This window comes from Mus musculus, chromosome 14 (assembly GCF_000001635.26).
Source record: "Mus musculus strain C57BL/6J chromosome 14, GRCm38.p6 C57BL/6J".
NCBI classification, from domain to species: Eukaryota; Metazoa; Chordata; class Mammalia; order Rodentia; family Muridae; genus Mus; species Mus musculus.
This window is the reverse complement of record NC_000080.6, coordinates 42,979,524-42,994,220: the sequence shown is the minus strand read 5'-3', so window position 1 is coordinate 42,994,220 and position 14,697 is coordinate 42,979,524. Positions and strand designations below refer to the sequence as shown.

The 14,697-nt window shown below is 41.8% G+C and overlaps 1 long non-coding RNA gene across 1 annotated transcript; it reads left to right on the top strand.

Moving 5' to 3' along the window:
* Window positions 1-726: 726 nt before the first annotated feature.
* On the top strand, window positions 727-2,995 carry Gm8082. Its single transcript, XR_874552.1, has 3 exons — window positions 727-757; window positions 1,545-1,707; window positions 2,959-2,995. It is a non-coding gene; the product is annotated as a predicted gene 8082 (long non-coding RNA).
* Window positions 2,996-14,697: the final 11,702 nt, after the last annotated feature.

Sequence of the window (14,697 nt, the reverse complement as noted above, 5' to 3'; positions counted from 1 at the left end):
GACTTCTTCTATTGCCAAGTACAAGGGCGTTTTCATTGCAAAGAAATGGGGTTGTAAATCAGAGATTTTGTGAAAACCCATGGCTCACTTTATTGAAACAATGGCTCCTCTCAAGGCAGTTGCACACTAACACATATAATCCGACATATGTAAAAATAAAGGTGCAGGAGTAGGATTTTGGCCTCTGGGAAACAGAGAAACCTGGGTAAATCGACTGTCTGTTACATGAATGGACCCCAGTAGTAGATTTATATTGGAGAAGAATCTCCCTCATAAAAGGATCCTAATGAAGATGAGCTAGCCAAGCCATGGCACTAACAAACTCTACCCATTCAAAGCACTGGACTTGTAATGAAGCAGTTAGAAATCTCTAGCTTTGGAAGGAGAAGTTGCCAAGAGGTATCCCCAGGGACAAAAGAGAGACTCAGGAAAGGGCACCTCAGAAACTGATCAAGATGGGGCAAGCTGGTAAGCCAGTAGGCCATGGAAGTTCCAGGTGACATCATCAGTAGACACTTCTCTATCCAAGAGAACCCTAGAATCTTCTGTGATGTCGCCAGTGTTGTGGTAACCAGATCAGCTTGTGGGATATTCCTTCAGATACTCATGGGTTCCCAAGCAGGCATGTTGTCCATGCTCCTCAGGGTATTTCAGAGAGAGAATAGAATACACACAGACACCAGACCAAGGCAGAAGGAGGCCGACCGCCCATCATGGTGGGAAAGGGCAAGAAACAACTGGTCGTGGAGAAGGCACAGTGAGTCCTGGGCAAGGTTTGGGGAGCTCCCTGGGGGATGTGGGCTTCAGCTGGTCCTTCCAGGAATAGGGATTGTGATCTGGATCCTTCAGATTCCTCAATGATAGAACCAGAGTCAAGAGTGTCTGATGATTAGTTTTACAGACAGCCTGGTATTGACAAGCCTGCAGGGGCTTTGCAGAGATCTTAATTTGCCACTGAATGGCAAATTATGCAAAGACCAAGCTCTGTGAGAATAGAAAAGTGTTGTTCTCAGGATTAGTGTTCATGCACTTCATATTAATATAGTTTCCTCTAGGTTACATGAGCATGTGATGCCAAGAACAGAGAAGGCTATTCCCCTGCCTATGAATCAAGATCTCAGACACTTTGGTATTGAACACACATGATGTGGACTGATTCACAGTCGGGGTTCCTGTAGTAGTGTATGAGCTCTCATCATGCATTTGAAGAAGACTAGAAAAGTGTTGGCTAGTATGCTAAGAGGTGTGAATGTTGTTGTCAGATATGAGCTGACAATGCTCTCCATTTATTCTTGCCTGGTCCAGCTTATGCATTTCAGGGCTAGGGCGATTACAATAGGAAGTCAGGCATATGTTTAGTGATGGTGGTTGCGAACAGGGACCTATTTGAGTAGCCCAGCTTGAAGTTAGCTATGATGCACTATCAGGGATTCTCAGTGTCTCTACATTTTCCTCTTCCTCAGGCTTCTGTGTGGGAAAAATCATGGTTTCCCTTTCCCTGCCCTATTATCTCTACAAGGTTACTAGTGTTTTTATATCTACAGGGTGTGCTGGGGAGGCATCAATCCAAGCCCCCACCATCAATGAGCAGGAGAAGAGACACGAGAGGTTGGAGAAGCTCAAAAGAGAGCTCCAGAACATAAAAAATGCCAGAGACGAACTTCAGGGAATCCTGGCCAACTACACTAACAAGGATTTAAATGACAGGTAGTCATTATGCCCAGTTCTTTGCTGACTATCCTGGGCCATCCCTGTTAAGCCCAGATTCCCTCATACCACAGGTGGCTACAACTCCAGGCTGTTTACATACCCAAATCAACTTTGCTGATTGGAATTTCGATGCAGAACTTCAAGTTCAGATGGGAGTGAGATGGGGTCACAGGCACTTTTGATTCCTCCAAAAGTAATTCAGAGCCTGTGGCATGAATCACAGTCTGGGGATGAAGGTAGTAAGGTGTGAGCTCTCATCCTGCCATTTAAGAAGGTTACACAGGTGTTGTTTGGTGGGATTTGCTAGGTAATGTTTGTTTATAGCCAATCCTTTCCATAATTGACCAGGCGGTAATTTGGGTCCAATTAGTCCTGTCAACAGCTAGAGGGGCCTGTCTCATATACCGCCTCTTAGTATGACTGGATTGGCTGCAGTTCATAACGGCTCTCCTCAAATTTGGTTCATTATACTCTCAGATAAAGCCAAATCAATTTATTTGGCATTCAGATTGAGTGTAAGTGTGTTTGTGTGTGTGTGTGTGTGTGTGTGTGTGTGTGTGTGTGTGTGTGTGCGAGAGTGTGCGTGCGTAAAATAGAGAGAGACAGAGACAGAGAGAGATACTGTGTGCATGTGAGTCTGTGTGTGCATTTGTGAAAGTGTGTGTTCCTGTGTGTGTAGCTTAAGATCTAGAGAGTCTGTGTCATGTGATATTTCCTTAGGTTGTGCCTGACTAGATTTCCAGGCAATAACAGTGAGGAAGCCATGGAGGTTCATTTTGAGTAGCACAGAACTTGACATCTATGCTCACCATGGATGCACATTGGAATCTCCTGATGTGTTATAAAGGCTTTTCCCTATAGATATGATTATGTCCTTTGGGAATTGATGTAGCAATAGAGCCAAGAATTGGCAATTCCGTGTCTAAAACAAGAAGGAGAATCATACAGATTTAACGTGGACCCAGGCCTGTGACACAGATTCCTGGAAAGTTCTGGGAGAGCTAGTCTATTCTTTCAAACCCCTTCAGGGAGCTGAGGCAGATCAGCACACTGCCTTTAATTCCCTGGGCTTACTGACCCAAGATGAAGAGTAATAAGTTTAATAAGCACCAAGTGGAACCGGTAACAAGGAGCTAGGTCGAGTGGCATATATGGGGTGGGGTAGTACATGATTCAGCTTGAATTGAAATGATCCTTGTATCCTTAGTTCACGGGACAATTTGTTCCTTGGGCCATGCCCTCCCACAGGATCAACTTTGAGACATTCATGCTTGAGATGCAACATGACCAGGTGATGACTGACCTGAAGAGAATGCCCCAGGACATCAGTGAGGCCTTGTCCAAGTGCAAGCAGTTGACTAAAGAAAATCAGTTCTACTGGTGAGTGACTAACAGTGTCATGACCCAATACCTAGGCACAGGATATGTCTGCAAATCCTTGTCTTTGAAATAAAGTGGGGACTCAGGTTCAATACTGTTAGTCTCTAAACAGGAAGCCTGCCTCCTTCAAACAAGGCACTAAGATTTTAACATCTTGGATCATTTTGGCCAAGTGTGAAGAGTCTGGGAGCCCCTCAAGTCACTGTCCTTTCCAACTAAGTATCCTCAAGATCAAAAAGGTTTCCACCATGATGGAGATCAATAAGCCTTGGGCCTCTTGGGCTCTGAAAGTAGATTCATAGATGGGGTTTCCAGGATAAACATAGAAAGATTCTGTGATGCTTGGGTCTCTTCACTCCTAGAGAATTTTGCCCTATACCTACAGGTGGTTTTTTTATACCACGGACTTAGAAGCACATATAGACCCCATGTTCTTTTCTGAGAGATACATGAGTTACTGTTGGTGTCAGGGTTTTCAAAAGTACCTTGGATCTTCTGGAAAGTGGCAGTCCTCTGATTTTTTCTCCCTCTAAGGCCAATCTGGATACTTGTCTGGGGCTGCCTGGGGACCAGGGCCAATGATGAAGGAATGGTCTTGGAGGAACAGGAGGAAGATGGATGCTTCCTGGATTCACCATGTTTTGTTTGTGGCTCAGCTTCAGGAACTGCCAACTCCTGATTGAATCTAACCTCATCCAGCACAAAGTCAGGATGTTGAGGAAGGAGAATAGACAGCTGCTAAGGGAGCAGATTGCATTGGAAGAATGCAACATAGAAACAAAAACACTATGTAATGAAGGCAGCCAGAAGATCAAAGACCACTATACTAAGCAGCAGCAGGTAGGATGAATGAAGCATCAGGGGCAGAATGCCCTAATGTGTGATCATAAACACAGTCAAGCCTATGTAACCATCCTGCACCTTATCCAGGCTCTCTCCTATTTCTCATCCAGTTTTACACTTCTGTGATCATTTCCAAGATTTTGTGTGGACTTACCCTCTTTTGAAGAAATTGGATTTCTGCCATGCCCCCTCCTCCCCATCCCATTAGGCCACCTCTAGTTTGCCACTCTAGGCAGGGGAGATCCTGGACCCCTGGAGGCAACCCCTTGAGGCTCTATGGTATGGAGAGGTGCCTCAGGATGCCACTTCCTGAATTATCTAGCAACCAGGTCCTCTGTTCTGCTCTATGGCAACGCAACATGAGGGGCTTGGGCCTGTCCTCTCCTAGGACAGAAGGGCAGGCTCCAATTTTATTGTGTATGTGTGTGTGTGTATGTGTGTGCATGTGTATGTGTGTGCATGTGTGTGTGTGTGTGTGTGTGTGTGTGTGTGTGTGTGATGGCTTGGCTGAAAAGATGCAGCATCCTTTTGCTGTCTCCGAGATGAGGTACTAGCACAGGATGGCAGTACCTAAGTAGCCATAAGCATAGCAGGGCTATTGGTTTTTGTTTTTGTTTTTTGTCTTTGTTTTTTGTCTTTTCCTTCATGAGTATCCCCTTTAGATTTCAATGCTTACCCTTGGGAAGAATTGCATGAAGCACACTCTTGCTGATTACAGTATTTTTTAAGTGTGCATGAATTTCCTGTGAGATGGTTTCTCTGGGGATTCCCAGATATATGGGTTCCCAAGGAGAGCCAAGGAAGGATTCAGCACTCCAGAAATAATAAGAGCCTTCACTTCAAAGTTTGCTAGGCTCCCTAGAAGGCCTCTGTTTAATGTTAGATTCAGACACTGATACACACTTATTTTTCAATATCAAGTATTTAGACTATTGGAGAAATGTGGTGTTTTACTTTAACTCCAGCACAGTGTGTAGTTCACAATTCAGTGTCAAGCAATTTTTTACATTTGAGAAAAACATCCAGACCCAGGTGCTCTCTGCCCTTTCTCCTATGGGGATACAGGAAAGATCTCAGATGAAAGGTCATACTGGATTGTTCTGCTGAGTAAAGCTGGTATTTGCAGGATCGATGACATGGAAAGATCTCACCAGGCTTTTTTTCTCTTCCTCCCGTAGGTCTGAAATATTCTGCAGAAGCTCAAACAGATGAGAGACCAGGTCAAGATCTTGCTCAGGCACACCTGTTCACCAGGAGCACTGGGTGTGCAAAGCAAATTAACCACCATTGCATCTAATCCTTGTAACCATGGCAATCTTGGGCTGCATTTTCTTCTTTTTTGGTTTGCTATGGGTAATGAGGCCTTTATTTTGTCTAGCCTCTGGTCCAGCAAGACTGCCTGTTTGGAAGGCTTCAGAGAAGTGCTGAGATACATCAAGATCTGCTCGGCATCCAGGAGGGCTATGAGAATGCCAATTTTGGCTGGTCCTGTTGGTGTTCTAGAATTATTTCATGGTGATCAGTCAAGTGAATTTGAAAAACTTTGAGGTATCATCTGTAACATCTCTCATGTTAGCCTTGGAAGGCCTAGTCCTTCAGCAGAACACCCACCCCTATGAGGCATGCCTATATTCATCCTGAACAGATTATTACCATCAGTGACTGCCTTTGCACTATTTCACCAAGGCCAGCAACAGGCTGTAGGTCTGTGCTGAACATCTGCTGCAAGAGAATGATGCTTAGCTTAATTATTTCGTTTGGTTTTTGGTTAGAGTTTTGATTTCTTTGTATCTTTGGTTTTCCTGTGTTTTCATTCAAAGTTTCATTATATATTCATTATGTTTTTGTTACTGTAATTAATTTGCTATTTGTGCTAAGTCTATATTCTGTATAAACTGACTCCCCACTTTAAGATGTTATTGAATAAAATTAGTGTATTGTTATGGATAAAATATCATCTCTAATTATGTCTATCATAAGGATATTCTGCATTTATGTGTGGTTCGTACATAGTCCTGTAACACTAGAAGTTTCAGGCAGGAATGGGACTCTTCAAGTATCATGTTGTTTAGGTTTCATAAGTAATGCCCAACCAGCCAGAACTCCACAGATAATTGATCTTTTGATGTGGATAATGTGTCAAACATTGTGGATCCCAATGTCAGGATGAAAAAAGTATCCATCTCTATCTCTATAGTCATAAATTTAGCTACAGTTATTATGTACTCTCCTGTGCATGACCATGTCGGACAAACAAATAAAAACACAACAGTATTTCTCTAATACATCCCAGTAAATAAAAATATTCACATTGATTAATTGAAGTCTTCTGAATTATAAATAGAGTCATTTGGATAAAAATGACCTTCAAAGGTCATTTCATAATTGAATGTTTGATACTTACTTCATAGAAATGTTTTAGGAAGAACTAGTATATATATGGCCTTGCTGGAGGAGTTGTGACACTGGAGGTTGGCATTGAGGATTCAAAAGATTATGCCAGTCCCTGCCTCTGTCTTTGTCACTATCTCTCTGTCTCTGTTGATCTCACTATGTTTTTCTCTTTTTCTCTATATCTCAGTCTATACTATCTCTGTCTGTCTCTGTCTCTATCTCTGCCTCTGTCTGTCTGTGTGTCTGTCCGTCTGTATCTATTTCTTTCCTCTGCCTCCTCTATATGTATCACATGCAAGTTCATCTACTCCTCTAGTGCCATGATGTCTGTATGCCTGCCTGCCTGCCTGCTGCCATGTTCCCAACCTTGACAATCCTGGATCACCCTTTTATATTGTTGGCCAGCCACAGTTGAATGTATTCTTTATATGTTATCCTGGTCAAGGTGTGTCCTACAAATAAAACAGTGAATAAGAAAGCAAAGAAACTCTTAATCAATGGAAAGATCAGTTACGAGATGGGAGAGGAACTTCACTAAGTGTACATATGACAGAGAGTTCATTTCTACACAATCGGATGGTGTTAAAAACTAAACACCAGGAAACTGCCTGTTAAACATTATAACATTTTAAATTTAAACATTTCAAAATGTTCTATGGCTGTCCATGGTAGAGCACACCTGTAATCCCAGCAGTCAGATGGCAGAGGCAAGAAGAACTGCATGAGCCTCCGGACAGGCTGGTCTATGTACTAGATTCTGGGACAGCAGGGATAAGTAGAGAGTCCCAGTCTCAAACACACTCCCTTCTAATGTTCTGTCAAACTGAACAGAATCTTCAAAAGAAGAGAAAGAAATGGATCATAGGTGTGTATTTAAATGTTTAATATCCTTCTTCATCAGAAAAATGCAAATTAAAATAGTTTTAACCTTGTATCTTACTGCAGTCAGAATGGCTATTACCAGTAGACTAAATGACCACAACTGTTGGCATGAGTGTAGGGTAAGAGAATATATATTCACATGTACAGTCATTATGAAAAACAGGAGAAATGTTCTGGAAAACATTGCTAGAGATAGATCTTCTATATGAAACAGCTGTACTATTTGTGGTTGTTTGAATGAGAAGAACCCTTATAGGCTCATAGATTTGAATACTTGGTCAACAGGGTATAGCACTCTTTGATAGTATTCGGAGCTGTGGACTTGTTGTGGGGGTGGGCTTTAAAGTTTCAAAACCCAGCTCAGGGCCAGCATCCCTGCTTCCTGCAGATCCAGATCCAGAACTCTCAGCTACTTCTCTAACACCATGTCTGCCTCTGCATGATTCTCTCAAGACAAAAATGTACTAAAGTTCTGAAATGGTAAGCAGCCCCCCATTTAAATGCTCTCATTAAAAGGACCTATCATGGTCCTGGTGTCTCTTTCTAGCAAGAGAACACAGACTCAGACACTATTTCAGAGCATATAGCCAAAGGCATTATCCTAAGACAGAGACCAGGGTGTGCTCATGTTCCTTGCTGCATTATTCACAATAGTCAGGAAATCAAAACAACCCAGATGTAATATAACTGATGAAAGGATAAAGAATATATGGTTCATATACACAATGGTAGTGAACTGTGACAATATAAATGAAATTTACAGGTTAATGGATAGAGACATGAATAATCTTTCTGAGTGATATGACCCACACCCAAAAAGACAAGGAACTCATGATGTGTCTTATGAGGATGGTAACATTGAATGTCTAGAGATGTGTATTTAAACTGCAGTATCCATAGAAGGTAATGCACTATTGTTGGGTTATAGGAGGATATTTCAAGAAAATAATAGAACACATAATTTGTGAAGGAGAAAAAGGAAAACAGTAGGACAGAGTGAGGTAAATGTCTTGGGAGATTGCAGAGGAGTGTGGTGGCTTGAATATGGGGGTGTTACTTTTAGGAGTTGTGGCCTTGTTAGAAACAGTGTGTCAGTGTGGAGGGTAGGCACTGAGACCTGCATACTAAACATATGTCCTGGTGTTTCCTCATATCAATAAATCTCAGACTAAGACCTGGGACAGTAGACTACCATGTCCAGAATTTGGTAAATTTGAGTGGGTTGGAAGTCCCAGACCTAAAGTAGATGGCAAAAGTGTCACCTGCTTCCTAGCAGGCCTCTTTCATGGGACCAAAATCTCTACATAGGAACATGGCCTGTGGTCATTTAGAACAGAATAGGGTTTTCCCTGCTAATGAGGTACCTAGAAGATGGTAGGGTTCAGTCAATAACCTTCCCTTCCTGGACATTCCTTCCTCACAAGGTACTTAACTTCTAGTCTAACCTCAAGACATGTTATGCTTTCTTTTCCATGAAAAGCAATAAACAGTTTACAACCAAGGACTGTCTCTCTCATCAAACCAACTGTGGGTTACATGGAGAAAAAGCCTTTGCCTACAGAGCCTTGCCATCTAAGTCTCCAACAGAAGGCCCCTCAATACTCCTGGGCTAGTCACCTCTGAGCTAATCCAGAATTCCCCATTCCCTGATTTCAGGGCTAGTTCTCAGCCTGCTGGCCTCCTCCATGCTCAGCTCCTCTGAGACTTCTAGCAGTGCCTGCATGTCTAAGATTCTGAGAACCCCTTGCCCTGTTATCCTTGCAGGCCAGCAGGGTCAAACCTGCTGTGAACTCTCTGCACCCCAGCACTGTCTGGATGTCCAGGATTTTGTGGGTCCCTGTCCCCAGACTCCTAAATATAGGCCCGTGGAATTCAGAACAATATACTACCCAATGAAAAGCCCAGGGACAAGTTTGGGTTATCTTGTTTGGGGTTGCTCATCATTGAGTCTCATACACACTCCCCAGTCATTAAAGACTGATGCCATTGCTCTTCCTTCCTTTCTGGAAGATAATGGTAAGAACACATTGCTGAAGAAGATGGTATCTGGCACAGGCATCAATTCAGGCATCTATCTCATTATTTTCTGTGTGGTGAGAACATATTTATTACTCTTTTGCAGTTACTTGGAGATATTTGACCTTTGCAACCCATCAAATTTCTATAGACGTGGTAATCCCTTGGTAGCTGAGATTGCAACTCCCTGTCCCCCATCACCCTCCCAACATCTGTCTTAAGATCTGGCAACTGTTATTCTAATTTCAGCTTCTCTAAGTGGGCTAAACTGAAGAGGGAGCCCAGGGCCTCATGCATACCAAGCAGCAAACACTGCAGGAGAATACACTACACTTCACCACAACACACTGCACCACACCACACTACAGTACACTACACTAGAGCACCCCCAGTCCACCTGTTTCTCTGAGATCAACTTTCTTTCTTAGCCCTTTCTCAGCCTTCCTGCATGGATTATCTGCCCAAACAAGGTGAATGTAATAAAACAAAGTGAACATTTTCTACTTTTATAATCCACATTGAAATTTGATGTGAACTCTGTGCAGAGTTCATGACCACCAGGAGCACCTGGCCTCCCTTCTCCCCATTGTCACTTACTGGGTTCTCTCTCCATTTTTTCTGTTGTCTTTCTAATCTGAGGATACAGCCTTGGATACTCAGATTTTGGGTACTTTGTCCTTTCCTTCAGACCTCTGTATTTGCTGTGTCTCCCCTTAGGCCTCTGTGCATCAGGCTGAGTACTTAGTAGAGCTGTTTCTAACTCTGCATCAGCAGATACCCACAAGAGCTTCTGGCCCTCAGACAGGTGGTTCTTCAAAGATTTAGAGAAGAGATGTGACTCTGAAGAACACCTCGACTCCTGCAGACGGATGGCTGCTGAACAAACTCCATGACTAGTTGTCCCAGGAGGGTTTTGGGACTCCTCCAAATCTGGCTGCACTGCAGCTTCTCCTACAATTCAATGTGGATGCCTTACAGGTTAAGAGGATCAGTCAAGTACCAACAAGGTGGCCACATGGATGCATCCAGAAAGGCATGGTACAGGAGAAGCTGAAAGTCCTACATGTTCATGTGAAGGCTGCTAATAGAACATTAATGTCCAGGCAGCTAGGGTGAGGGTTTTGACCACACACACAGTGTCCCATATACTCTAACTTGGCCACACCTTCTTATATTGCCACTCAGTGGGCTGAGCATATAAAAACCATAACAAATATTGATGCAAAAATACTAAATAACTTCTTGGAAACTGTTTCTAATAACACATGCAAATGATCACTCACCATGATCCAATAGGCATCATGTATAGGATGTAAGAATGATTCAATGTGTTGGAATTCATCAAAGTAATATACTATGTAATAAATTTAAGAAATTATTACTTGATCATCTCATTAGATGCTGTATCATCCCACGGATGCAGGAATGATTCAATATATGGACATCCATCAATGTAATCCACTATATAAAATAACTTAAAATATATTGGATAATCTCATCAGATGCTGAAAAAGTATTTGACAAAATATAACTTCAAGATAAATGCATTGGAGGAATCAGAAAGTCACGGTCTATATCTGAATATAGAACGAGCAATATAGAGCAATCCAGTTGCCAACATCAAAATATATGGAGAAAAATTTTAAGCCATCCCATTAAAATCAGAGACAAGGAAAGACTTCCCCCTCTTCCCGTATGTATTCAACATAGTCTTTGACATTTTACCCAGAGCAATCAGGCAAAAATGCAGATCAAAGTGATACAAATTGGAAGGGAGGAATTCAAGACACTACAATTTGAGGAGTATGGGATATTATACATAAGTGAGCCCCAAAAAATCCAGGAGAGAACTCCTACAGCTGATAAACCACTTCAGCAAAGTCAATTAATATAAAATTAACTCGAACAATCGAGGAACTTTCCTCTACTCAAAGGATAATTAGGATGAGGAAGAGATTTTTAAAAACTACATACTTCACAATAGTCACAAACAATATCTAGGTGTGATTCGAACAAAGCAAGGCAAAGATCAGAATGACAAGAACATTAAGTCTCTGAACAAAGAAATCAAAGAAGACCGTAGAAGATGGAAAGATCTCCCATGGTCATTGATGAGCAGGATTAATATAGTAAAAAAGGTCCATCTCGCCAAAAGCAATCTACGGATTCAATGCAATCCCCATCACAATTCCAACTCATTCCTTCACAGAGATAGAAAAAGCTATTCTCAAATTTATCTGGAATAACATATATCCCAGTATAGCAAAAACTATTCTTAACAATAAAACAATGGCTGGGGAAATCACCATCCCTGATCTCAAAATATACCACAGGGCAATAGTGATAAAAATGTCATGTTTCTGGTATAGAGAGACAAGTAGACCAACAGAATAGAATTGAAGACCTAGAAATGAACCTACACTCATATGGTCACTTGATCTTTGTCCAAGGAGCAAAAACCATCCAGTGGATAAAAGACAGCATTTTCAACAATTGGTGCTTGTTCAACTGGCAGTCTGCATATAGAAGAATGCAAATTGATGTATTCTTATCTCCTTGTACAAAGCTCAAGTCCAAGTCACTCAAGGACCTCCACGTAAAACAAGATACATTGAATCTAATACAAGAGAGAGCAGTAAAGAACCTCAAATACATTGTCACAGGGGAAATGTTCCTGTACAGGACACCAATGACTCATGCTGTAGGAACAAAAACATTGTCAAATAGGATCCCATAAAATTGAAAAGCTTTGTAAGTCAAAGGATGCTGTCAAAAGGACAAAATTGCACACACATATAGGGAAAACTTCTGTACCAACCCTACGTCTGATAGCGGGCTAATATCCAAAATATACAAAGAATTCAAGAAGTTACTCTCCAGAGATCCTAATAACCCTATTAAAGAATGGGGTACAGAGCTAAACAGAAAATTCTCAACTGATGAATCTTGAATGGCTGAGATGTACTTAAGAAATGTTCAACATCTTTAGTCATCAGGGAAATGCAAATCAAATTGACCCTAAGTTTCCACTTCACAGCACTCAGATGGGACAAGAACAAAACTCAGCTGACAGGTGATTCTGGCAAGAATGTGAAGAAAGAAGAACATCCCTCCATTCCTGCTGGGACTGCAAGTTGGAAAAACCACTTTGGAGATCAATCTGGCAATTCTTGAGAAAGTTGGAAATGGTTCTACCTCAAGTACAGGTATACCACCATGGTACATATACCCAAAAGATTCTCCAATGTATTAAAAGGACACATGCACCACTATGTTCATAGCAGCCTTATTTATAATGACCAGACTCTGAAAACAACCCAGATGTCCCTCACAGAAGAATAGATACAGAAAATATTGTACAGTGTACAGGAGTACTACTCAGCCTTTAAAAACATTACTTCATGAAATTCAAAGGCCAATGTTTGGAAGTTGAAATATCATCATGAGTGTGGTATCCTAGTCACAAAAGGATACACATGGTATGTAGTTATTGATAAGTGGAAATTGGTCAAAAAATGCATGGAATGCCCACAATACAACTAACAGACCACGGGAAACCAGAGAAGAAGGAAGATCACACCAGAGTGTGAATGCTACAGTTCTACTCAGAAGGGGGAAGCAAAGAATGTTTGGAAGTAGGAGGAGAGAAGGATCTGGGAGGGAGAGAAGAGTAGGAGGTAAAGGGGGTTCTGGTTCAGATATGGGAGGAGATGGGGAAGAACTACAGAGGGAAAGTCATTTGAAAGGAGGTCTGTACCCATTGGGGAGGGGGAACTGTGTGTAGCCACTATAAAGTCTCAGATGCCAGGGACCCAAGAGATTCCCAGAACCCAACAGGGAGGACATTAGCCTAAATACCAAACAAAGGGGAAGTAGGAACTATACAGACCATATTTATTGGATAAACATGGCAACCTTTTAAGGTTGGGGCTACCCAACCACCTCAAAAGTATTAATCCAGAATTCCTTCTGTCAAAAGGAAATGCAGGGATAAAGAAAGGAGCAGAGCTTGAAGGAATGGCCATCCAGAGACTGCCCCAACTTGGGATCCATTCCATCTGGAGACACCAAACCCAGTCACTATTGCTGATGTCAAGAAATCTGATGCTGTCAGGAGCCTGGTTTCTTCCTTCCTTTCTTTCTTTCTTTGTTTCTTTCTTTGTTTCTTTCTTTGGTTCTTTCTTTCTTTCTTTCTCTCTTTCTCTCTCTCTGGCTCTCTCTAACTGTCTCTCTCTCTCCCTCCCTCCCTCCCTCCCTCCCTCCCTCCCTCCCTCCCTCCCTCCCCCCTTCTCCTTTTTTCCCCACAGGTGGAAGAACATTTTTGTTCCTTTTCCCTAATCACAGTGTAAAAATGATAGATAGCATTTGTATCAAGTTAGAATTATGTAGGATTTTGGGTAATCAGGAGATGACTCAGTACATCAGTATATAGCAATGGTTGTCAACCTTCCTAATGCTGCAGCAAATCTTTTATGTACTTCTTGGAATGCTACTTCATAACTGTAAGTTTTGGTATTGGTGTCTCTTGAAATGCTATGCATGCAGCCAAACATGAGACTGAGCGAGGGGACCCAGATTGTGAAGTTAGGACAAGGACTGAGGGAACAGAAGGGGCTTGCAACCCGATAAGGAGAACAACAAAATCAACCAAACAGAGCCTCACAAAACTCACATGCACTAAACCACCAAGCACATAGTACATGAGGGGATATCCAGAGTTCCAGCTGGATAAGTAGTAGAGGAATGCCTTATCTTGCATCAATGGAAGGGAGTGCCCTTGGTCCTGTACAGGCATGATGATCCAGGGTTGGGCAATGCTAGGGCACTGAGGCAGGAGTGTTTGGACGAGGGGGTATAGGAGGACCCTCATACATAGAGGCAATGCTAGAAGTAGAGGGGATGGGGTTTTTGGAGGGGGAACTGAGAAGGAGGATAACATTTGGGGTGGAAATACATAAGAAAATCAATAAAGAAAAAGTAAAAATAAAGGTATAAAAATCACATATGGGGCAACCCTGAAGAAGGACAACCTACAAAAAACATCAGGGTCTACAGATTCAAGCCTCACCAACAGAACATAGAAAAGAGAATCACAGGCAAAGGAAATACCATAGATGATATTAATAGATGATATTAAAAAATTCCTAACTCAAAACATCTAGCAAATACAGGACACAATAAAAAGAACAAAACTAAGAATAATGGAAAAAGAAGTGGGTGAGGGATAACAGTTCAAAGACCCAGAAAACATCTTCAACAATATGATTTTTAAAAGTCCTTAACCTAAAGACAGAGATGGCCTTAAATTTACAAGAAACCTACAACACACCAAATCATTTGGACCAATACAGAAAATCATCCTATCACATATTAAACCAAAGTATAAATGTTCAGAATAAATAAAGAAAATATGACAAGCTCTAAGGAAAAAAAGTCAAGTAACATACAAAGAAAGATCTATGAGAATTACAT